At 40.7% G+C, this 24,847-nt stretch overlaps 1 long non-coding RNA gene across 2 annotated transcripts in view; it reads left to right on the top strand.

Moving 5' to 3' along the window:
• Positions 1–24,524, top strand: part of LOC120103503 (uncharacterized) — a 56,457-nt gene extending 31,933 nt beyond the window's left edge. Inside the window, exons 3-7 of one of the 2 annotated variants that reach the window (XR_015622902.1) lie at positions 5,409–5,662; positions 6,383–6,479; positions 7,862–7,965; positions 12,367–12,460; positions 23,534–24,524. This is a non-coding gene — a long non-coding RNA (uncharacterized LOC120103503). The remainder of the gene's footprint in view (positions 1–5,408; positions 5,663–6,382; positions 6,480–7,861; positions 7,966–12,366; positions 12,461–23,533) is intronic. The other variant, XR_015622901.1, reaches the window with a different exon arrangement.
• Positions 24,525–24,847: the final 323 nt, after the last annotated feature.

Below are 24,847 nucleotides of genomic sequence, written 5' to 3'. Positions count from 1 at the left end.
GTTTTTCCCTTAGAAGGTAAGTAGGGATAAGGCTTTTCTTAGAGAAAAAGCTAAGAAGAAAATAAGGTCACATGATCAGCACTCCATAAACATTCCCTGCCTTCATTCCTAAGTCAAACCTTCTAGACAGAGAATGCACTAAATTCTGTGAATTGTGTATAGAAGCACCTGCTATGGTCAGGACAAGACCAACCTTTTGACGAGCATCTCGGCACACAGGAGAGAAACATATTCCTGGGATTCAGCAGCGGTAGTGGTGGGGAGAATATTATGCTGGCGAATGGAGGCATGTGCAAAGCCAAAGAACAGGTAAGGGTTGGTCCAGAAAAGTTCACGGAGCTGATATAGGGAACTAGATACTCTGACTTCTTCCTGAATCTTCAAACACTTTCTGCACAGAGAACAGATTCCTAATGTATCTTAGATGTTGTGTGTCTGTTTTGCCAGTTAGTGCAAAAACTCATTAAACATCTGAGATGGCCTGGAGGCTGTAGCTATTTCCAGGAGCCTCATCTCAGCTTCTACAGCACCCTTTCATTCGTCAGCAGAGATCCCCATGAACCCTTCCCTGGAAGGTACCCACAATCCCTCACTACAGACACTCCAGGGTATACATTACCCATCCAAAATTACTCGGCATGAAGCTCATGTCTGCACACCGCACCATCCCTCCTGCAGAGAGTGGCCCTGCAGTGAGGGTGCTCAGGAAACAGTTAAGGAATTTTAAGTTCACATGCAAACACATTTACACACATACATGGTATACAGACAGGAGAGGTCCTTGGGAAATAAGATCAACTTTGTATTTCCTGGATCCACTAAGATGAAAAGTAGGACTCTGATGAAAATGATTAATATGCTTTTGGCAAGAAATAAGCTGGCCAACAACAGAAAACTTCACATTCAGTGAGAGATCAAATCTTGAGGCAATAAGACAGGGAGAAATAAAAGGATATGCCCAATATCCTCCTCTGGCCTTCAGGAGTTTTTGCATGGGTGCATACAAATTCATACACACAGGCCCACACACACACACACACACACACACACACACACACACACACACCAAGAAACAAATGTGAATGCATGCCAGTGTCGTTCTCAAGTGATCCCAATTTTAAATATTGGTAATAGTTATAATAATCACTGTGGCTATTTCAGTAAATATAACCCCCCATAATCTGTAACCTTTACTTATCAGTGGCCTCTTTTGTAAGCACTGTGACTTCCCTCTGTGTGTGAAAAGTTAAGGTCAGCACAGGTAGGTCAACTTTAAAGGGACGAAGACTCTGTAAGAAGCAGATTCCAATAGCAATTGGCTCCATCAAAGATTAGGCTGAGCAGTGTGAACCCAGGCATGCTGGTCAGACTCTTGTTACTCTAACTTAAAAGAAAAAAGTTTGTTTGGCTCATTCTTTCAGCTCATGATTATCTGGTTCCATTGCTTTTGGTCTGGGGAAAGACAAGGGACATCATGGGAAAGGGAAGGTCCCCCAGAGCCTGCTTACATCATATTGCCCAAGAAGCAGAGAGAGAGAAGGTGCTTCTGCCAAAGTATAACTTTTGAGAACACATACCCACTGTGTTCTCCAACTAGGCTCTGCCCTCAGTAATGCTATATGATCCATCTGAGGATTAATTAAGAGGTTAATTTGGGGCCCTAAGAATCCAGTCACCTACCAAGATTGCTGCAAGGTTGGACCAAAACTTCAACACTTGAACTTTTTGAGAGATTCTAACCACAGTACCAGAACCCCCTCCAACATAGGTTACACCAAGAGAATAACCAAAAGCGTTTACCAAAACTACCTGTAGGTTTCTGAATGAACAACTTAGACTCAAAAGATTAGCATATCTCAGAGAAGTAGACAAGAATTGGTGCTATCCTTGGCAAAGCTGATTTCACACTGATGGGGAAGATGCACAGTCTTGGGTCAACATGCCCTTTAGATGGCATCACCTGCACCCAGGTCTTGTTCCCTATTACTGCCTTTAGGCTAGTACAGCTTGGAGATAATACTGCCATGACAGGGCACCCAGCTGGCATCAATTAAAGCACATTGGCTGATTGTCAGATGGTTCACTAGATATGTCTCACATCTAACCAACAAGAAAGGCTAGCTGCTATACCAGCTGGCCAGGCCAAACCATCTGGACTCTGTCCAGAAGGACTTCAAGGAGTCCTGAGGAGAGGCTGCATGTGAATTTCAGACAGTGCCTTGCTCTCTTGCAGCTTCCAACTGGGGGACATCTCTCCACGTACTGGTATGTTTGCAAGCTTCATGCTTAACTGCTGAAGTGTCTGAGCCATATAGAAAAGTCTCTTTGACTTCATGGATAAGTCTGTAAATTGCTTTTATTATGATAAATTGTCCTGGAAGTTCTTCATACTAACTGTATACCCTAGTAAATGGCCAATGCCCCTCATAGCCTTGGTTTCCTACCTGGATCTGAATGTCTCTCCATCTGGAAAAGAGAAAAGAAGCCAATGCTGGTCAACCTGATGATGGCTGAGCTTTCTCACCCTGTATTAGAATCCCCAATGCTCAAAAGCTCCCTGCCAAGTCACCATTTAGTATACATCTCTTTAGAAAGGCATCAGAAATTAAGGCTGGTTGTAATGACTTCCTGAGTAGAGTTTCCAGTGGATCCACCCCACTCAAGGTGGAGCAGTCCTTATAGGATGAGAGCAAACAGAGAGGAATTATTCTTGCATCAATACAGAGAAAGGTCCTAGACTCTGTGGACATGAAGCTTGTGGTCCTGAGCTACACTCTTGGACTTCTAAGGGCCTAGGTTCTCTGCTACAGACCATCCTTGAGAGTTGATTCTAGTTCAGGAAGTCTCTTTGGGAACAGACCCAAGACTGTCTCTATCTCCACCCCCACAGTCCACTAAAAGATTCAGAGAAAACACAAGGGTCTCCTGAATCTCACTGATCAGTGTCTACAGGCCAGGGATCTCATCAAAATGGAGATGTGGAGAAATTGAATACAGAGTGAGAGAAGAAAATACATTAGCCCCCTCCAAAGGGTTTGCTCTTTCTTATTTCGTTATTGTCATGGTACTTCTTACCAGATCTTGATTTTGTTGTTTTGTTTCATAACTTTGGAAAGTTTGTGAGTAGAAGGATTTGTTTTGCTCCCATTTCCAGCATCAAAGATTATATATCCATGTTCAAAATGTGGTTATGTACTGAAGGAATGGGCTGACTTCATCTGATCATGAGGCTCCTCCCCGTTCTATGTACACCTTCACAGTACCTGAGATGTTGTGTTACATGAGAACAGAAATGTATTACTTGTTATAGTTGCTGGGAAGTTGAAAATAAAGACGTCAGCAAATTCAATACCCCACAGAGACCCTTGAAGCATAGGGGGCATACTCTATATTCTCACAAGGTTGAAATGCAAAGAGCATCATGCAGTAAGAGCAGTAGGGCATGGTATGGTCACCCACTAAAGATTCTGCCTCTTAATGCCATCATTAGGTTCTTAACATATGAATTGGAGGAAGGGAGAGGACACAACGTTCAGACATTATCAGTTAGCATCAAAAGTAGACCTCTCTTGGATACCTTCATGACAAGCTAGGCTGAGTCCTCCTGCTTTGATGAAGGAGCCAATAATGACATCTTGAGAGTTTAACAGGCAAGGAGTCCATGGGAACCTGAAGGACTGCATTCTATTTGTGAACCCTTGGGATGTGGTGCACAGTAGGTACTCATTAGATGTGTGCCGTGCAAATGTCTGAACAGATGCATAGGCAGCTACTCCAGGTGGGAGGGTTAGAGTGAGAAAGGCTCACAGGAAGGTTTATGGTGCAAACAGACAAGAAGTGATATTTGCTCATTGCTATTAACTGAGACTCCAGGTAATTCAAGGTCATAGCGACAGACACGTTGTAATTTAGTCTAGGCAAAGAGCTGTATTAAGATACCATGCCCTCCAGCCAGAAAGTGCCCTTGTTGCTGCACTCGGGGCATTAAGCCGGAAAGCCATTGTAGTTCTCTCAATAGCTTTATGAAAGAAGTGTCTTGATTTCTTCATCTCTATCACTGGGGCTTTCCCTGCAGGTCCTGCTAGAGGGAAGAAAACAGAATCCTGCTTCTGACAGCGAGATTCTGGGGCATGTGTATAAACCCTGAGCAAGGAAGAAATACCACCACAATATTAGGTCGGGGATCCTTGACTTGCTCTGTCCCTCTGTCTATTCTCTCCTCTGTATGGAATTTCCAGGCTAGACTCCCATGCTTTCTAACAATAATATAAACCGGAGGCATCTGCTTTCATCGTGCTCAGCTGAAAGGCCTTTTAAGCTCCCCACTGTTTGTTTTGGTTTATTACCGAAAGGCTAAAACCGTTAAAAAAAAATCATTGTTGTGGGTATTTTCCAGTTGAGATGAAATATTTAACAAGGGTAAGGTAGGGAGGAGGAAGTTTGCTGAAAATACCATTTTTTAAAGGTCAAAAAATGCATAAACCCATTACTTTAATATTGTTTGTTCTCACAAGACACAAAATGTTCCAAGCTTTTCCTACTCCAGATTGTAGCGCACAAATGCACACAGGTATCAGATCCTTCTCCCCAGCCCAGCTATGATCCTTTTACAGCCTTGCTTAGAATCTTCTATAGTTCCACATAGCCCAGAAAATAAGACACAGTATCCTCAGCCCAGCAGGAAAATCCTGCCATAAGCCGGCTCGACCTAGTTGCACAGCCTCACTGCCCAGAGGGGCCTCACACCCACCTCCAGATCAGCCTGCTGCAAAAATGCGTTCTTGCAGAAAATTTCAATGTATAGTTTTACCTCTCTATGTCATAACATCACAGCAGTCTCTCAGTCTGAAATTACCTCCTTCCTCTCCTTTCCCATCCATGATGACACATCAAAATCTTACCCACGCTTTCCAAGTCAGGGCAACCTTGCCTCCTCCGGGATAACTCCCCACTCACCCTAATCAGAGCTCTCTTAGGGACAGGTGGTCACACAGTACATCTGTTTGTCATCATCCACACCCTCTAAAAAAGCTCTGAGTTTCTTAAAGGGAGGGATTATGGACCATAGAACTTCACGCCCCCCCCCAAAAAAAACCAATGCCTCCACATTGTATATACCTAGTGAATGTTATTTCAATGATAAAATTAATAAAAATACAAAGTCTTTTTTTCCTCCCTATAGAATTGGCTCTACTATTTGTGAGAAAATTAAAACTTTAAAACATGCCAAGGCACTCTGCATAATGGATGCATCTTCTGATTGGATTGTAATTAAAATAAGATTTTTTTTCTCCCTGTAATAACATAGTTACCTCCACTGGCAGAAGGGAGATGGCAGACATAATGGATAGTTGATGAACAGTTTGCATGTTGCTATAATGTATATCCCATTATGTTTCCTGCTTCAGTAAAAGAAGAAATTATAAGAGCCCACTGTCCACTGCCCTGCCCCAGCTATAGCTGGATTGAACAGGACAAGAACACAAGGAATGAGGGCTAACAGAGGTGGGGAGCTCCAGAGCTTGAGGGCACGAAATAGAAAAGGTATGAGAACTTATCAGAAGCCCCACAGAAGCCTGGGACTGGGTCGAAAGAAATCCACAGAGCTCTTTTCTCTTTATGGATTCCGAGTCAGCCTCTTTCATTGCAACAAGAACTAGAGGTAAGATGTATTATAAATACAATAAAATACACACTGTGAATTAAAAATATAGTTTGAATATAATATAAACTGCTTTGTTAATTATTTGCATATTGGTTTCATGATAATAAAAATTAGTTATATTGATGGCTGGGGAGACCACTCAGTCTAAGAAAGTAAGTCATCAGCAAGCATGAGGACCGAGGTTTCGTTTCCAGAACTCAGGTTTTAAAAGTTGGGCATGATGACACCACAGATTTGTAGTCCCCATTCTAGGGAAGTGGGCACAGAAAAATCCTTAGGGCTTTCTGGTCAACCAGTCTAACCCAGTCAGCAAGTTCCATACCAATGAGAGACAATCTCAAGTATAAAATAATGTGAATAGTACCTTGATACTTATCTTTGATTTTCACATACACATGCACTCAAGCACCCAGATATACCTGTATACACCAGACACACACACACACACACACACACACACACACACACACACACATGCACGCGCGCGCACACACCAAAAAAATGCATCCAATATATCTGGTTAAATATTAATTTCAGGAATATGACTCAGTTAATAAAGCACTTGCTATGTAAGCACAAAGAGCTGAGCTCAAATCCCCAGCACCCATGAAAAAGGTTGGAGTGTGAGGGCTTCTAACCTCAGAGTTGAGGGTTGGAGACCGGCAGATCTTGGATGATCACTAACCTGCCAACCTAGTCTTATTGCTTGACTTGCAGTTTCAATGAGATTTCCAGTCCAAAATCAAGAGCAGGATGGAGAGTGTTAAAGGACAATGCCGGAAGTCAACCTCTGTTCTCCAAATCACACACACAAGTGAGTACACCTGTGTGCATATGCCTGTACACCATTTACCAATGTATATATGATTTTTCTTTTTTACCGTTTATATGGCTCTTGAAACACTTAAAATGGCATTTGGCATTATCTTTTGCCTCTTGCATTGCATTTCTAGTCTAGTGTAAGTTTTCTAAACTAAATAGAATGTCAATTTTTCCCACCTCCAAAAAGGACAGAAATCATCATTCAGAGCATGGATCAGAGCCAGCTAGCCTCATGATAACAGGGGAGCAGCTTTCTGGACAGATGTATACAGTTGTTTTCTGAGAGCTGAGAAGTCTGCTGGTATCATTAGTAAAGCAATGGACATTGAAACAATGCCCATGGCCGTGGGATCCTGTATTCCCAAGTCTTATGCAGAAAGAGAACTAAGCCCATGTTTCTAATGTTTGGCTATAGGAACAATATTTAATGGAAGGAACTCTCTTAAGCAAGAGCTGTAGTTTTGTCTGTCACTTGCATATTGTTTAGTGTTATCATGGGACTCATTAATCATTAATGGTTTACTCATCTCAATTTCTCTAAATGTATTGATAAGTACAGTTAACTGATTTTTAGTTCAGGATACCATTTGTTGTGGGTGACAGGCACAATTTCTTACCCAAGAAAGGTTTGATACATGTTTGGATTTATATAATCCAAATAGTTTTTAACCTAAAAAAAAAATCTTTTGGGGGTTGGGGATTTAGCTCAGTGGTAGAGCGCTTGTCTACCAAGTGCAAGGCCCTGGGTTCGGTCCCCAGCTCCGAAAAAAAAAAAAAAAAAGAAAAGAAAAAAAATCTTTTGTCCTTCAACTTCAGTAAATTGAGATTTATCACAAAAACTGATCATTGACAGCAACCTTGCTACACAGAGAGTGTGGAACTGGGGTGAAAAGTAAGGCACAAAGTTATGTGACTAAAGCTGACATCATCACAGAAATACTCTTGTTATAACTAACTTAATGTCAGCTTTAATGGTACTTATCAAAAATCTTTACTTCTGCAAAAAGTGGTGTATTGATTGATTATCTGTTACCAAGTAACAAAGTTCCCCATCATTTAGTATCTTAAAACAATATGTAGTGCCTCTGAGTTAGAATATACCATTAAGATTTTTCATCTCAATTTTTTTTTTATAGTCAAGGTTGGTCCTCACATAAGCTCTCAAATTGACTCCCAAAATACATTCGTGTGTGTGTGTGTGTGTGTGTGTGTGTGTGTGTAGATACTTGTATATAATTATTTGTAGTACAAAGAAAAGTTATTGCAGAAAATTGTCACACTTTCCATTAACTATATGATGATTCATTTATTATTTGTACATAGTCACAATTTCCCTATTTCTCCCTCCTTCCTGCTTATATTCTTTAATCACAGAATAAACTTATTTCACAAAAGGCTAAATCAGCAGCCTGAGCAGAACCAGCCCCCTTCCATCATGTGTGAGTCCTACAGAAAAGTGGCTTGTAATGCAATTCTTGGTAAGTTTTCACTTGCAATTGGACTAACGGATTAAAGACTGAAGATGGAGAAGCCCCTTGCACAGCGGAATGCGAATGGCTTCTGGAAACCAGGCTATCAATCTCTAGATAAACGGGTGTCCACCTTTTTCCAACCAATCCATTCCACCCAAGAGACCCTGTGAAAAGCAACTGGCTGAATGGGAAGTCGCAGCATTCGTAATAACAAGGAGAGACAAAGTCTTGGGAACACGCTATGTTTCATTTTCTATCTGTGCTTTTCTGTTTGTTGAGGCTCATCAAATTCACACACCCCCACCCTACCCCCATACTGCCACCAACAACCAAAGAATCATGGAAGAAGAGCTAGGGAGTTCTGTAAGAGAAAAGCAAGCAATTGTATAGTGGTACTAAGGGGAGACATCTGCAGATTAGAACATCACAGGCAGGTGTCTGAAGAGCCAGCCTTGTGTTGTCTGCATGCAGAAGAACTGTGTGTCCAAGTCTATTATCCCACTTGCCCTATGCTAGTCCCCAATCAAGACTGAATCCCAGTTGACATTTCCCTCCCTGGGCAATAACAATAATACCACTAGTCATATGACAGCTTTATTACAAATTATTTTATAGTTTAATGATCTATAAAGCCTTTCAATTGTTTCCCTGTCTAATATTCAATGTGATTCTCTTAATCAAAAGTGGTGAAGATCTTCGTGCATAAAGATCTAGCTTCTAATAACTTTCCCTTGTTTTCTCATAAAACTCGCTTTTTGTTTGTGTATTTGTGATGGTAAAGAGTGCTCACATGTGCTATACAAGTGCTTTACCTTAGAGGCACATCCATGGATGTACTGTCCTTAGGCAGTCTTTTCTACCTATGCTCAACTAGCACTCTAGATCTTTCTTCTCCTATATGTAAAACAAGCCACACTCCCTCCTCTGACATCTGCCTCCCATGTGGGCTCCAGAAAAACTACCTGCCCTCGATGAAATCTCTAAGAAACAAAAATGAAGGAAAGGGACTCAATTGATTTTTGGGGGCTGCACATGAATTTATGACATCATCTTCTCTTTATTTACCTTATTCAGACAATTCTTTACTTACGGTCTTATACCTATGTTCCTAACAGTGAGAATACTGGTGAGCTCTGTGTAATTAAAGTTTAATTTATCCCTTAGTTTCACCCATATCTCATAAAAGCAGTGTGTGTGTGTGTGTGTGTGTGTGTGTGTGTGTGTGTGTGTGTTTTATTATTGTGTATTCCATTCTATTTCCCCAGCATACCCTCTGCTCTATCATCTGGGGCAGAAATATTGTGTAGTAATTTATTCGCCTCTCTTCTTAGAGCTTACCATTCGCCAGCTCCTCTGAATCCAATCAAAATATTTCTCCCCATCTCATCCTCTTTATGAATTCTATTAGGTATTTCTACGTCTGTTAGTTTCTGAGAGCTGCTGAGATGGTTCGTTTTGTGTGTCGACTTGATTGGGCCCTAGGGTGCCCATGTATTTGGCAAGACATTACTCTGTGTATGTCTGTTCGGATGTTTTTAGATGAGGTTAACATCTAAATTGGTAGATTGATCAAAGCAGATTGCTTTTCCCAACAGAAAGACTAGCCCTCCCAGGAGTAAGAGGAAATTCCTCTTCTGGCCTGGCTATTAAGCAGAGAGATCAGTCTTCTTCTGCTTTGGACTTAAAATTAAACATTGGGAGCTCTTGGTTGTCAAGACTACCAGTGTCTGGATTGGAGTATATCAATAGTTTAAAATAAAATGAAACACACTGTCTAACAGAATCACAACTTATGTTTTGGAATAGCATATGCAACCAACCTCTGTAGCCCAAGAATAGCTGGTGAGGTGCAACATGACTATGGCAAGGCAGAAACCAGACCTTCTATCTGGACAGTTATTCCAAAAGCTTAGTGGTTTGATTGTAGGAACACTATGGCCTACTGCTATAATCTAAAATAAAGAAACAAAGGTCTTAGTGAAGTCATGATTTTGTGCATATGGTTATGTGGGAGTGAGGTGATATGTTTGGGGGCTATCTATTAGCTTAAATCTACACATTGAAGCTTCCAATAATACTTCAACACCTTAAGTTAAATTACACAGTTAAATGCCATCTGTCAATTTTTCCTTCCCTGTCAAAACCTTAAGCCATGATATCAGTGTTGTTAATTATCTGAACAAGCTGCTCACATAAAAATAATACCATCACAAAAGAGATCAACAATGCCTGCCTAAAAGTCCCCATCTTCTATTTTTATATGATGTTATGGTAGGGGAATAGTAGTTCACCAAACTGAAATGGCCTTTATTTTATCTTAACAAATTAGCCAAGCTAAAGGGAGCAAGTGTGGCAAAGGGTTCAATGGGTAGGAAATATAGAAGGAGATTTCAATACATGATGCTTGTTGGCTGAACACTGTTCTTGTGAAGTTCAAGGGAGAACTGATGAAGTCATGTTAGGAAGAAAAGGTTCCTAATAATTCCCAAGCTGTCATCAGAGGCCATAACTATCATCAGAGAAAGAATGCAGATGCGATATATTAATTTCCGGATGGATGGCCAGATCACATCATTCCACATGTTCTAACAGGTGAGGCAATCGTTGTCCTAATAATTACTCATGAAATGTCCACTCCAGGTGATATCAATGGGGACTGAAACAGGAAAACATCTTCAGAAAGTTCTCCAGAGTCCAAATGACAGCAGAGCCTGTGAATTTTCTGGCCAATAGCTAAGCTATGGGGCCATTGTATTGAACATTCTGTTCTGAATGCATCCAACCTTGAATTTGAAATGATGGATCTCCCTGGATTTGAAGCCCCCAACACTATTCCATTAATAAATATTCATTTTCCTTTTCTCCCTCCGTAGCATTTTCTCATCAATCATGGCTGAAGTCACAGCTGCGAAAGCCCTTTATCCATTAATGTTCATCTTTAGATGAGGCCGTGGATCCTTACCAAATTATGAAATTACTGAAGACTGGGTGTGGATCGTTTGTTCAGTGTGTGTGTGTGTGTGTGTGTGTGTGTGTGTGTGTGTGTGTGTGTGTGTGTTGTTTAATTCTCTATTGAGTCTGTGTTTATTCCCAGAATAAAATCCCCCCAACACATGTTGTCTTCTTCATCTTCACCTTGATAAATCACTCCATTGGATTCTACTGTCTTGTAAAAATAAAAACGATCCCCAAATGTTCAAGAATTACTCAGGGACTATTCAGTGTTCAATATGTCAAAGCAGCCAAGACAGTCAGTCAGGAAGAAGATTAGAATCAATGAAGAAAAATCCATCCTGGCACAAGTTGTCCTGTTGCCAGTGCAGTCAGGGAAAGGCCCACTCGTGCGACACTCTCATTACTGAGAGAAAAAAGTCTTCAAGCCTCAGAACAGTTGTGAGACCACAGTCTCTGCAGCCTGAGTTCTTAGGACAAATCCACAGTTTACTTTGTCAAAATAGATACTCCTAAGGAGTGGCTGAAGGTTGAGCGTTGTTTTAGATTCCCTTTGTCCTCCCACTTTTGATCAGACAGGATTGCAGTCTGCAGCCGCCTGAACCATAGTGATGTGTTCTGCAATAACATCCCAAAGATGGGTGATGAGGTTTCTAGTCATCCCTACTGATCCAACATCAGGGGCTGTCACTCTGACACAGTGTCAGCTACACACAGTCTCTCTCCTCTCATTCCTTCTAATCATTACTATTATCATTATGTCACATCCTACCCAACTTCTACCCAGCCCAGAAACTGAGGTAATTTAAAAGGTAAAGATCTGCCTGTGTCTCCAACATAAAAGGCAGCATTGATTAGCACTGTTGATATGAATATCAACACAACCAATACATTACTGAAGAGTATTCTGTAAACATCTTGTGTGGGCAATGGCTCAACGCCATTACGTACATTTGTGAAAAGCATCCACTGAATGGGGATAGGGTAGCTACAAAAAGATGTTGGAGAAGGGAGTGGGAGTTGACGAAATCAGGGTAGGTTCACTCTGGCAAAAGCAATGGAGAAAATGAATGTCATTATCCCAACAGACGATCATAACCCTGGCACTGACCTCTGTTGTCAATGATGGCAAAACATTTCCAAGTGCAAGGGAATTTGTTATTCTGCTCTCCTGGATATAAAGCAGAAACTAGAGATTTCTTGAAGCTTCAGTTCAAGCACACATTCCAAAGGTTTTACAGCCGCATGAGCAAAAAGTAGCTATGCCAAGTTAAAGCCCTCATCCACAGAATGGAAGCCTGAGACCTAAGACAAAAGCACAGTGGCCCATGATTACAGTGGTCATGTGACCAGGGCTAGAGGCCAAGTCTCTGTGTTTCCAATCTTTGATTTCTCCTCTGTACACATCCATTTAAAACAAGAGGTGTTGGTAGTAACACAGACTTCTTGTTTCAGGAGACTGAATTCAGCATACAACTGTCAACAACTACTGAGACCAGGTCAGGAGACCCTTCGGCAAGTTATTAAATGTCTACAAATGTCTGCAAATGTAAGTACCACCAGTTACAATCTACCTTTAAGTATCTTGCAACTTTACAGTTGCATTCGGACCATGAAATAGACGCAACTTATTTTGCTAGAAGATCCAAATAATGGTTAATTATAGACACAGAGACCTTCAGAGAGATGATTATTGTATTTAACATTATTATTTTTAATAAACCCATTGTTATAATCACATGGAAAATGAGACTAAAAGTCTGAAGTATTTGTAAGCTTAAAAGAGGGCAACTGGCATCTGCATAAAACAATGTAATGCAGCAAAGAGCTCAGAGCAGTCCACAGTTATAGCTTAATGAACACAAATCTCCAGCACCAGATGCCCAATGTGACAGGCTTCTGACTCACTTCCAGCTCTTCATAGCGTGGCCAAGAAGAACAGGCTTGCAGTACCTCCTCAGCCAACAATGAAGTCCAGAAACGAAGAAAAACATAGGCTTAAACCAGGACCTCCGAATGAAGCAAAATATATGTGTATTTTATAAGGAAATGAAGTGAGGTAGTGACCTGGCATATCGGAGCTCCAGAAGTAGCCAACCGGTGTACTACTCTGGCTCTTCAAAAGACCCTGGAATTTTCTTTCTGGATTTTTCCTTTGCACTGAAAGCATGACACTGACATCCTACACACAACGGTGCCACAGAGTGTGATCTATTGAAGTAGAAAAGAAATAAGGGAACCCCCTGAGAAAGAACATAGAAGTGATTGAGCAGAGTGTCAACAGCTGAGCCTCTACCCCATCTAAACTCACGAAAAGGAACAGTTCGTGAGCTAAGGTTTGTCCTTAATACATGTGACCAGGACTGGCCAAGGAAGGGGATGATCCTTTGTTTGTAAAGACAACTTACAGAGAAAGTGAGGTAGTTAAATAGAACATTCTTTCTTCTCTATGAGGGCATTTTGCTGATATTAAGGGAATACTAGACTTAACACACACTAGGAAAATATGTGCTACCTAGCCCTACCTCCAAGCTACGTGCTTACTCTGTGCATTTGTTAAGGAAAATAAAAATTACCATTTACAGCAGAGACATGAAAGATATATTGAAAAAATAATAATCAAAGACAAAGGCAATTATTTTGAGATTAAGAGAGAACATGAGAGGGGTGAAAGGGAGAGGATGTGGGAGGGGTTGAAGGGTAGAAATGGAAGGAGGGAAATAATAGAACTATATTTTAATTTAAAGTAAAAAATAAAAGAACAGTAATACATTACTGTTTTTGTAGTTTGTTTTTCTATAATTTATTTATATCTGAACTAAATCTTCCCCATTAGTTACTAGTTTGCCTCTTTATTCTTCTACCTGGAATAATTGCTCCCTCTGAATTGCAACACTCTCTCCTTGAAGGAAGGAATGATTAAGGAACCTTCTTAGTCATGCAACTTAATGGGCTGAGGAAACTTACAAGATTTGAAGATCTCTCTTGGAGATTATATAAGAAATAATTTCTGGGGGGGGGAGGGAGCCTCTTCTAGTGAGTTTCCTTCAATGTGTGCAGAATACTCCGTGATAGATATTTCATGAGGTGTCACCTGTGCCAGGTGGGTGCAATAGTAATGCAAGTAACCGAGACTCACCCACTATCTCTATGTAACCCCAATACCACCTTAGGTACGGTTGGATAGAACCATTTGTTTGATGACTTATATGGGATGGGAAGACTTGTATTAACATCTTCCCAGGAAGTTACCCCATGTTCCACTGCTTTGTGCTGCAATTTCTGTCATATTATCCAACTTTAGATAAACATGTGAATTTTCAAAGTATATTGTACAAGCCAATACCATTAAATTTATAGGCGATGTTGAGCAAAATTCATACTTACCTTGAATTAGAGAGCTATATACCTTATGGTGAAAATACTTAACCAAAATAACTAAAAATATAAAACTGCAAGGAAAACACATTAAACAGAAAAAAAAAAGATTGCTGTCCTTCAAATGTCACTGGGTACAAAAGCAACAGTGGAAGCAACTGGAATGAAGACATTAATGAGCGTTTATTATCTAGATATATGAAAATTCTCTGTAAATCAGTGAGAAAGAGATAATACAACTAATTTAATATAGGTAACAGATAAGAATAGGCAACTCAGCGTGATGTAAAGAGCTAATTATAGTCACACTTAGTCCTTGGTGACAGTCAGATAAGCAAAGTTTAGAAAGTAGGAACAAGAAATATTTGGAATTGAAGTGTTCTGGAGAGATTTTTGCAGAAGCTATAGACATTAAAAATACACATCATCCCATTATCTTGCTATTATCCTGTCCCTGAGTACATATTCCAAAGAAGTCCTCTCTTTAGTCCACGAAAAGTTTTTTATGAAGACATCCATTTTCCTCTGATAATCATTTCAATTGCCAACTTGATGAACTGTAGGGTCATCTGGGAGATGGGTCTCTGGGTAGGCTATTGAGGGACTATCCTTTTAGGTTAATTGGAGTGGGAAGACATACCCAAGCAGGCATTGTTCCCTGGGCTGAGAATTTGGATTGAATAAAAGTGAGCTGATATGGAGGTAATTTGACCAAATAGCTCAGGCTTCTCCCATTGTGATTTCTCTTCCATGATGGAATATGACTTCACACTGTAAACCAAAATAAACTCTTCGTTCCTTAAACTGTTTCTATTGGGGTAATTTAACACATTAATAGAAAGGTAACTAAGAAAGTCCCCATTATTTGTGACTAATGGACAGTGGCAACAACCTAATACCTAGAAATACACGAAACAGAATTCTACTAAGAAACACTGTGTTAGGCCCAGGCATCACCACTGGGTTTGGCATAAACAGTGTGAGAACAAAAAGTAAAAACAGAAAACCAGTAAACTGCTATATTCTCATTAATTAAAAAATATATAACACCTTTCAATCATATACAGATAACTAATATATTTGGAAATTACACAAGGGAGAGAGGGTGCTTTTGCAAGAAAGAAATGAGATTTCGAAAGGGAAGTAATAAATTTAGAAGGGAATGAAACAAAAGAGATTAGCACAGTGATAATATTATACTATTTATTGTTGCACGAACTTACTCTGCTGGAATACTTGTGCTCAATGACTGCTAGTACTTTCTATGTGCACTGGGATTACAAAGGTGAATGGGTGATAAGGTTCTTCTCTTGCCAGTCAGGAATAGAACTGGACTCTGTGAGTGAATTGGCAGAATCGGATAATTCTAAGTGAAATTTTGATGTTGACAATACCAGCAACATTGCATTCAAGGTTGCTCATGTTTAGTAAATCACAAATTAACATACAGATGTGTCTGTATACACACACACACACACACACACACACACACTCACACACACACACACACACATGAATGAATTTAGGTGAAATGGGTAATAGAGCTTGTTGACTTTTTTCAGGAAGACATTTTGGACTATAAAACCATAAGGATTCTTGTGAGAAGACTTTCTGTTGCATGTGACTCAGCATGATTTGTGTGTGCGCGCGCGCACGCGCGTGCGTGTGTGTGTGTGTGTGTGTGTGTGTGTGTGTGTGTGTGTGCACTATTCTGTTCACCAGATATACGCAGCAGTCACATAGGGTGTAGAAAGGAAATATAATACTCTCTGATTAGCTAATTTTCTCTAGTGTTACTGCTCATTGAGTTTCTGCCCTGGAGCCCAAACACAGCCCCGGCTTGCACTGCTGTGCTTGATTCTGTTTCCTGTGAATGATCTACCTGCCTCTGATCCCAGTGGTCAAAGGAAAGAATAGATTCTTTCTAAATAAGAGAGGGTACCAGTCAATGCACCATTCCTGAAATTCTAAAGCTATTATAAAAGGGGGGAGGACTTTGTGAATCTGTCTAGGAAACATGTATTTGCAACCTGCAATGACTCGTAACATCAGAAAATGGTATGCTTGTATGAACGTGTGTGTGTGTGTCTGTGTGTGTACATCAGAAAATGGTATGCTTGTATGAATGTGTGTGTATGTGTGTGTTTGTGTGTGTGTGTATGTTAGAGCTATTTTTCAAAAGATTTTTTTGTGATATTTGTCTAGGCTATATGTATTTGTAATCTTTACAAATTTACTGGCTCTGTAGCATCAGGAAAGATGTGTTATGTGAGTGAGTGTGTGTGTGTGTGTGTGTGTGCGCGTGCGTATGTGTGTTTCTGTACTTATGTGCCTTGTTTATGTGAGTGCATGGTTCTTCCATCCTCCTTTTTTGCACATTTTTTAATTATTCTAAACCAGAAACAATCAAAGCCATCCAGGCTAGAGGCACTGGCTGAAGCTAGAGGTGGGCAGAGATTTCCAGCAGAAAAATAAACTCTTTCAATACCAACATTCGGCATTTAAAAACCTGAGACGCAGGGTCTATACGACATCCATCAGCACTCTTTCCTCAGTGCTGGCAAAGATGTAGGGAAGTGAACAATGTCACAAATTTAGCAATGCATTTCAAGAGTTTAATACACGTCCACAACCTCTGACCAGTAATTGCTCTTATGGGAATCGTACACAGGAAATTACCAGAAATACAGGCCAAGATTGACATTTAGAAATATTTAATGCAGCATTTTGCATGTGGCCCACATGTCATCTCAGGACGTCTGTCCTTTGCAAATTAAATCAAGTCATTCTAAGGCTCTATCTCAAGTCTTGGAAAGTCCCAATTCTCCTTCCAGATCCTCAGTGGATCTCACGTCTTCACAGTTATAACTCTTAACTCTGACTAGTATCAACCACAACAGTGACAACAGAGATCAGAAAATGTTTCCCCCTTTCTCCAAAACAAAAACTTAGAACTTGCGCATGTTTTGGTCATTATCAAGGCATCAAGAAAATTAAGAGACTATATGTAACATGAAGGCAAATAAATTTCAAATTCAAATGTCCTTGTTAAGCAGTCAACCAGACTTCCAGTTAAGCCTGTTTCTTGAGGCCCAGCTTCCCCTACTAATTTTTAATCCCTTCCTCCTCACTAATCTTGTACTAATCCTAAATTTAACCCAACACATTTAATACAGCATTTAACTCTCCATGTTGCTATATACAGGTTGATCACGAGCTCACAGCACACCAAAGCCTTATTGAGTTATTATCCTATGTGCTCAGTTAAGAAAGAATTCTTTCCTGTTAAACATGCACTGAGAGTAAATTTCTCTTTCTATTGTTGGCCCATTTGATGTCTGGAAATGTAGCAGTAGTCACTCAGCTGCTACACTATGGTCTTCCTTGACTCTGTGCGGTTGCTATTCCTTTTACTCTATTGCGTCATGCCCATCCTCAGGACCTGGTTACCCCATCCTTCTGTGATGCCCAGCAGCAGAATGTATTGATATGTGTTTTCCTCTGTGATCATAAAACATAGAGCATTGGCCCCATCCCCATGTGTGAGGAAATGTGATGGAAATTTTGTGGTAGTAAGACAAATCCAAAATGTATCATTGAATCCCACTAAGCAATGTCCCAGAACCATTCTGGTGGGGAATCACTCAAAGAACTGGACCCTGATGAAAAACAAGCTGTTACTATTAGCTCAGAGAATCACCCCACTCCACGGTGGTGAATCTCTTTATGATGGGTTGATGCCTAGTGGGTTTTTTCCTCCTCTGGTTTGGCATGTCCATTGGTGCTGTCCTTGATGCGTTCATGTTTGGACAGTCACGTTGGTGAGACTTTATGGGATATTTAGGAGATACAGTCACACAGCAAACTCTCTGACTCATACACTCTTTCTGCCTGTCTTCTGCCATGCTCCTCAAGCTTCAGGTGAGGGCTTGTTTTCTAGTTGTTTTCCTTGGGTTCAGACTCTACAACTCTTCATTTTAATTGGGTTTGGTTTTCTGTAATGGTCTCCATCTGTTGCAAAGAGTAGTTTCCTTGGTGAGGGGTGAATACTGGACTTATCTGTGGTATCTTATAAATCTGTGTGTCAGTGGGGGGAGTATATGTGGGGTGTGCATGTGTGTGTGTGTGTGTGTGAGTGATTTATGTCTGTGTGTAGAATGCCTGCATGCATGTGTGTAGAATAAAAGTTACATAATGAAGCGACTGAGCTTCTCAAGATGTTTGTTACTGAAGCATAGCCTAGCCAATCCTCACAGCCCCAGGGCTTCTCTTAGGAATGTATTCATTATACCATTGAAGCTTGAAACAAAAAAAGTCTGGTCCAATGGATGTGCTGAATAAACTAATGAATGTTTTAAATCAAAAATGTCATTTTCTTCACTGGGAGGCAACATATAGTGAAAAAAGATTAGACTTTGGAGTTACGGAGACTCACTTTAAATCCCATTTTGCCACTTAGAAGCTGTGACACCTTAGGCAGTTCAACTTTCTAAGTCTTCGGTTTCTCATTTAAAGAAACATTTTGTCTGAAACGCCATTCTTTAAAGGGTTTTTGAGCATGTTAAATGAGACGACACATAAAAAGAACCTGGTTTGTTGCCAGGCATCATATATTAAATTGACTATTAATGATATCTCTTTCTTACTTTATTCGAGAAAATGTCAAACAATGCATGGTACAAGTCAAAGACAATGACTATGCTATTGACAGTACAGCAATGGGATCAATAGCAGCAAGTAACTGATTATGAATACAGGTCTGAGGAAGAAAGAGAAAGAAGTAAAAGAAAATGACGAGATTTAAAAGGAATATATGAGTACTTCCTTTGATTTAAATAAAGATGACAGAGCAGATTATATGTGCTTTGACTTGACTTCTGGGCAAGGGGCTTGGAATTAAAATTTCAATTATAGATATCTTAGACTCCAGGTCATCCATGTAGAGTTGCTAAATTGATGAATAGATATATAGGTCTAGAATTCAAGAAAGATCTATGGCTGGGAATATAAGTGTTTGTTGATCAAATGAGTGATTAAGTGAATGGTTGTGTGGGGGCCAAGAGACAGAAGTTAGCATTTAATGAGTTCTTTGGCAAGCATAGCTCACATTTAATTTGGCCATTTTCACATCACAGTAGTCATCTACAAGGGGTTATGCAAGATTAGAGAAGACCATACTTATTTAACCAAATACAGTCCCTGGTAATAAGCCATTTCAGAAGGGTAAAGAATTACCCTCATTAAGTCACAACTTTAGGATGCTAATTATTTAGCACTATGTTTGGGTTTCATATGTTTTAGTCAAAAGTGTCTCCATTAGTACTAGTTATTAAGCACAGATGGAGATGGTAGTTACAGGAAGATGGAGTAACTTCTTAAAATGATCAATTAAGCAACTTTTATTGTTTTACAACATCGGCTCTCTGAAAGGCATTTCTCTGGTCCTACTACAGGGTGATAAACTAGAATCAGGCATGAGTCTCACCTAGTAAGAAGGTCACAGTTTCACATGGGCTGGTGAAGAACTAAGGAAGAGGGCCAGGTTAGTTGGAACAAGAGCAATGGTTTCTAACTTGGGAGGCCAGTCCTTTGCATGATTGTCGTGACTGTTTAGCTGCAGCTTGATGCCGATGCCTCAGGTCTACAGAAAGTGATGTGAAGAGGGAGGAACAGGGGCAGGGGTCTGTAGGATGCAAAGGGACAGGAACTTTTACAAAAGAGAAAAATCACCTGTTAACCTGCTTAATTATAACTGAGTATTTAGAAAGGGGTGGGCAACACACCAGAGAATGTATATTCAGGCTTTTTGACTACTGGGTTAAGGACTGTGATCTTTACTCTGTAATAGATAACAGGACTCCATTGAAAAACCTTGAGCAGAGGTGACATCAAGTCTTACAGGGAATTTAAAAGGAATGGTATTTAGAGGCTTTCCTGGGGATAGTTTTTTTTTCTCATCTTAAAGTCAGGGAAATAGTATTTACTGCACAAAGATGGTTTTAAATGAGATAACCTATATAATGCTGTGGTTGCTTCCCTCCCCATCTTATTTCCTGAAAGTGAGCTGATAATATCCACCTGCTCCTCATTAAGACCCCACGGGCAGTAACTGCAACAACACGAAGATATTAACAAGGGCGGGTGCTATAAAGGCAGCTGGAGCCCCACAAGCAGGGATTTAGCAGATAAAGCAAAGGCAAGCAATAAAAAGAGAAAGGTGGAGGAAGAGCTGTTCGCCAAGGGCTGTTGAAAAGAAATAAATTGGAAACCTGTTATGCATGTATCTGGGACACTGCTGTTGACCTAAGAAGAGAGCGACCACCACAGAGAGAGAGCTCCAGTGGGGATAGAGCACCCAGGAAATAGAACCCCCAGGCTGTGTGAGGGGATAGTGAACACAGTCCAACTATATTGGCTGGCAGAAGGGATCTAGTGTTTATTAGGAAAATGGCTCTTATCTTGCAATTGTGCCACTATCCCAGTGTCTATCAGTAAATTGACACAAGCAAAGTTCTAATAGGAAAAAATCTGCAGGGATGGGAGCAAGAACCTGCAAGAGACCACTAAAGACAATGACACACCAGGGGCAGCTGAAAAAACTGAGCCTTGTCTATGACACATATTAAGTCTTTACCTACACAGAAATTCAATAAGATAACCCCAGAACTGGGTCCCACTGCCAATCTGGTAGTTGGCTTAGCTAGTGAAGTCACAAAGTCATCAGAAACCATGAAAAATTTGCTCACTGCTCATGGAAAGGGCAGGAGGGACAATGTCTGATACTTGCTCTCCAAGCTGATCATGGTCTAGAGAGGAAATTGTGAAGCCCTTGGGTCTCCATAAAAATAGACAATTGGTAGTGATGCACACAGATGGTCAGAAGGCTTCGTGTAATTGAGCTGCTGTACTCAGGCTGCTGCATGGAGGAGGGAGCACAAGAGTGGAGGCCTAAAGAGTAATAAACAGGGAAACGAGAGAGAAGTAAAGGTTGGTGACATCGCACAGTCATACAGTGATGGTAAAGTTAACTCTAAGGCACTCTAACCCTGCTCTTTCCATGAAGTGCTGGCATGAGCACATAGCTGGGACATTGAAGACATGAAAGAATGGGTTAGGATAGCAGAGATCACTGTCTTTTTATAAAAATTCTCCAGAATAACTACTGTCATCCATGCTTCGGGAAGAGGTATGGGCCATGTTGTCTCCTAAGCAGTTAGCAGACAAATTAGCACTGTTTCCCACTAGATATCCTTGGCAAAGAGCTGGTGGTTTTTCTCCTAAATAAAGACAAAAGTCCACAGGGTAAGAATATTATTAAAAGAAATAATCAATAATTACTGAATGGAATAGATAAACCTTCCAAATATTAAACTGGCGGGGGGGGGGTGTCTCACGCAAATCCTGGATAGTGAGTCTGGCAATTGTCTATAACTATAAATATCTATTGAATGACTCAATGAAACATTGGAAACAGCAAATAGAACACAAATACATAAATGATCAAATGTGCATGCTACTTTATCAGATATCCAAGCTTTAATTCCTCAGACAAAAGGCTTTCTGAAAACATGTACAATGATAGTTTAGGGACAGAGACCTGTTTGTACTCAACTCAGTAGCCAAGCTTAAGTTCCACTTGTGCTCCCGGAGTCCCACAGCACAGGTAACCCCATCTACCCCACACCCAACCATGTATACACAGAACCCACTTTGTGCAACATCATAGATATGTATGCATGCCTGTAAAACTAAAAGAGTTAGTGCCCAAGCTTGATTTCCACTGCTGTCTTAAACATCCTAACTCACAAAAATTTGGCAGGAAGTAAGGGTTTACTTGACTTACAGTTCCACATCACAGTCCATCACTGAAGCAAGTCGGGACAGAAACTCAAGCAGGAACCTGGAGTCAAGAAACAAAGCAAAACCATAGAGCACTGATTCTTAACCTATGAGTTGTGACCTCTTTGGGGATTGCAAATCAGATATTTCATTACCTTTCATAACAGTAGTAAGATTTCAGTTATAAAAGATCAACAAAATAATTTTATGGCTGGGGGTCACCACAGCATGAGGAACTGTACTGAAGGGTTACAGCCTTAGAAAGATTGCCAGCTACTACCATAGAGGATGCTGCTCCTGGCTTCCTTCCTCTGGCTTGCTCAACTAATTTCCTTATACAGCTCAGGCCCAGAGTCCCAGGGACATCACCACCAACTGCAATGGTGATCTTCCTACATCAATTAGCAATTAAGAAAATGTACCACAAATACACTCACAGGCCAATCCAAAGGAGACGATTTCTCTATTGAGATTCCCTCTTTCCAGAACTTTACTTTATGTCAAGTTAACCAAAACCTAATTATTACTCTTACCTGCTAAGCCTTAGGGAGATCAAAACTGACTGATATCATACACGAGAGAAAATGATACTGACTGGGGTCATTGAATCTGAACTTTGTTAAGCCGCAATTGTAATAATTGAATTCTATGATGTAGATTGTGTTTTGCATGAGTAAGATCACAGAAGCTAAAGCAAATAACAAGAGTACTGCTATCCTTATTAGCCCTAGGCTTACCTTAAGTGTAATCTCAAGTCCAGAAATCCCTGTCTTACCATACCAGTACCTCACCAGGTCTTCCCTAGCAATATTTATGTGCAAACTGTCACCAACCCAGCCATGTTTACTCCGAGTGCACCATATGTAAAAAACTAGAGCATGTATGTCCTTAACAAAATATAAGTGGATGAATACACACACATACAGAGAGAGAGAGAGAGAGAGAGAGAGAGAGAGAGAGAGATGCTTTCTGTATGTGGCTGTTTCTTTCAGGTTGGCCATGACAATTGTTGTCTTGACCCAGAGAAGCTCTGCTCACTCCCATGGAACCCTCATAAAATGATATGTATTAACATTATCACATGGAGGAAGAGGGAGGGTCATAAGTCTCACAGGAAAATCAAGAGGGTCACCAAGATCGTTTTGGTGGGTATGCTTTCCCTAGCATTATGTAAGCCATAAACAAGTGACTAGAGTAGAACTCTTTGTCACTGAAGCTGATAAGGGACTCAGGTGATGATGCTTTTCTCTAAACATGAAGGCTATAGGTGAGGCTCTTCAGTAGTAGAGCAGGCTCTAACTTTCCTAGGGGAGGGACTTCCTAGATACCTTTGTGTCACCCCCGTTCCTATAAATATTTCCAATAAACTAACTGAACTTGGACAACATTCTTTCTTTGTCTGCAGGGCTGCTTTCTACGTGGGGAAAGATCAACATCTCCAGATGAAAAGAAACTTGACATTTTCAAATTCTAACAACATCTGGGTGACTTCCCAAGACTAAAACGTAGGCACGAAGGTATCTACTAGAGCTTTGACTCTGAAACCCAGGGCAAAAGTTTCATTTCACCACCAAAATGTTGCTAGCTCCTCCCTCCTCCATGGCACTGTCCAGTCCTGCAGAAAGCAGCCTTCAACTTGAGCATCAGAAGCATCACACCGTCTGTGTGTTGGAACCAACAGAAGTCTGTGCAGCATTTCGATGTGTTAAGTCACCGAAGCTTGCCAGAGACATCCATTCTCCTGAACATCTAAACCACAGGGTACCCACACTGCCTTCACCTTCTTCTGCCCTAAAGTTTGGTTTGTGTGAGACTTTCACTTCATTTGCAAATCTCAACTCTCAATCCTAGGTTTCCAAATGAAAGCAGATCCTTTATTTGTGGGAAATTGCACCCTGTCAGAAAAATCAGCATATATCCATGCTAGGAATCAGCAAAAAGAAGTGATCTCATCCCAGCAGAGGAAGATATTAGATATTAGGGCCCATTAGTTATTCGTCTGTCTTGGCCCCGGGCAGAGCCGGAAGGGAACAGAATGCCAAGTGCTACTGAGGTTGATGATGAGACATGGTGGCCGTGACCAGGAGATGACTGGGGAGGCAGAGGGTGGCAGAAAGGCTGGGAGGTGGGCTAGCTGCCTGGAGCGCTCAGGCATGATTTCCTGTACATGATTCCTCAGTGTCACTCACAGCTATTTATATAGCAGCAATGTCACGCCACATCAGCTGCACCTGTGGCCCGTGTGATGACTCTCAGTCTCAGATAAATACCATCGATGGACTTCAGGATGATGGGCACAATGGAACACCCTGGTGATTGATCTGTTTGTTTCCATCCTGGGGCTGAGGGTCTATTAAATAAACACTGGTATTTTGAAGGAAAAGCAGGAGAAATGACTACAGGATGGACTTTTTCTATTTCTTGCTTTGCTTTGGAGGTAGTGCTTGTTGTTTACTTTTGAGATTTTTTTTTTCTTAAGTGAGAATGATTTTTTTTTCCTCAGACAAATAGATCTGAACAAGAACGGGATGGCCTTATCCAGTCCTTTGCAGAGTTTACTCCCTGGCTGGCAGGATGCCAAGGATTAGCTGACTTCCCTGCTCTATTGCAATATTCTGCTCTAAAATCAGATCAGGCATAAAAAGCACAGAGTCACATGACCTTCCCAAAGACCACCCCCCTAAATGCATTGCTCCAATCAAGCTGGAAACTAGGGGCT

The sequence above is a fragment of the Rattus norvegicus genome, chromosome 6, assembly GCF_021556685.1.
Source record: "Rattus norvegicus strain SHRSP/BbbUtx chromosome 6, alternate assembly SHRSP_T2T, whole genome shotgun sequence".
Taxonomy (NCBI): Eukaryota; Metazoa; Chordata; class Mammalia; order Rodentia; family Muridae; genus Rattus; species Rattus norvegicus.
The sequence above is the reverse complement of the archived record's forward strand: the minus strand, read 5'-3'. Positions and strand labels throughout refer to the sequence as shown.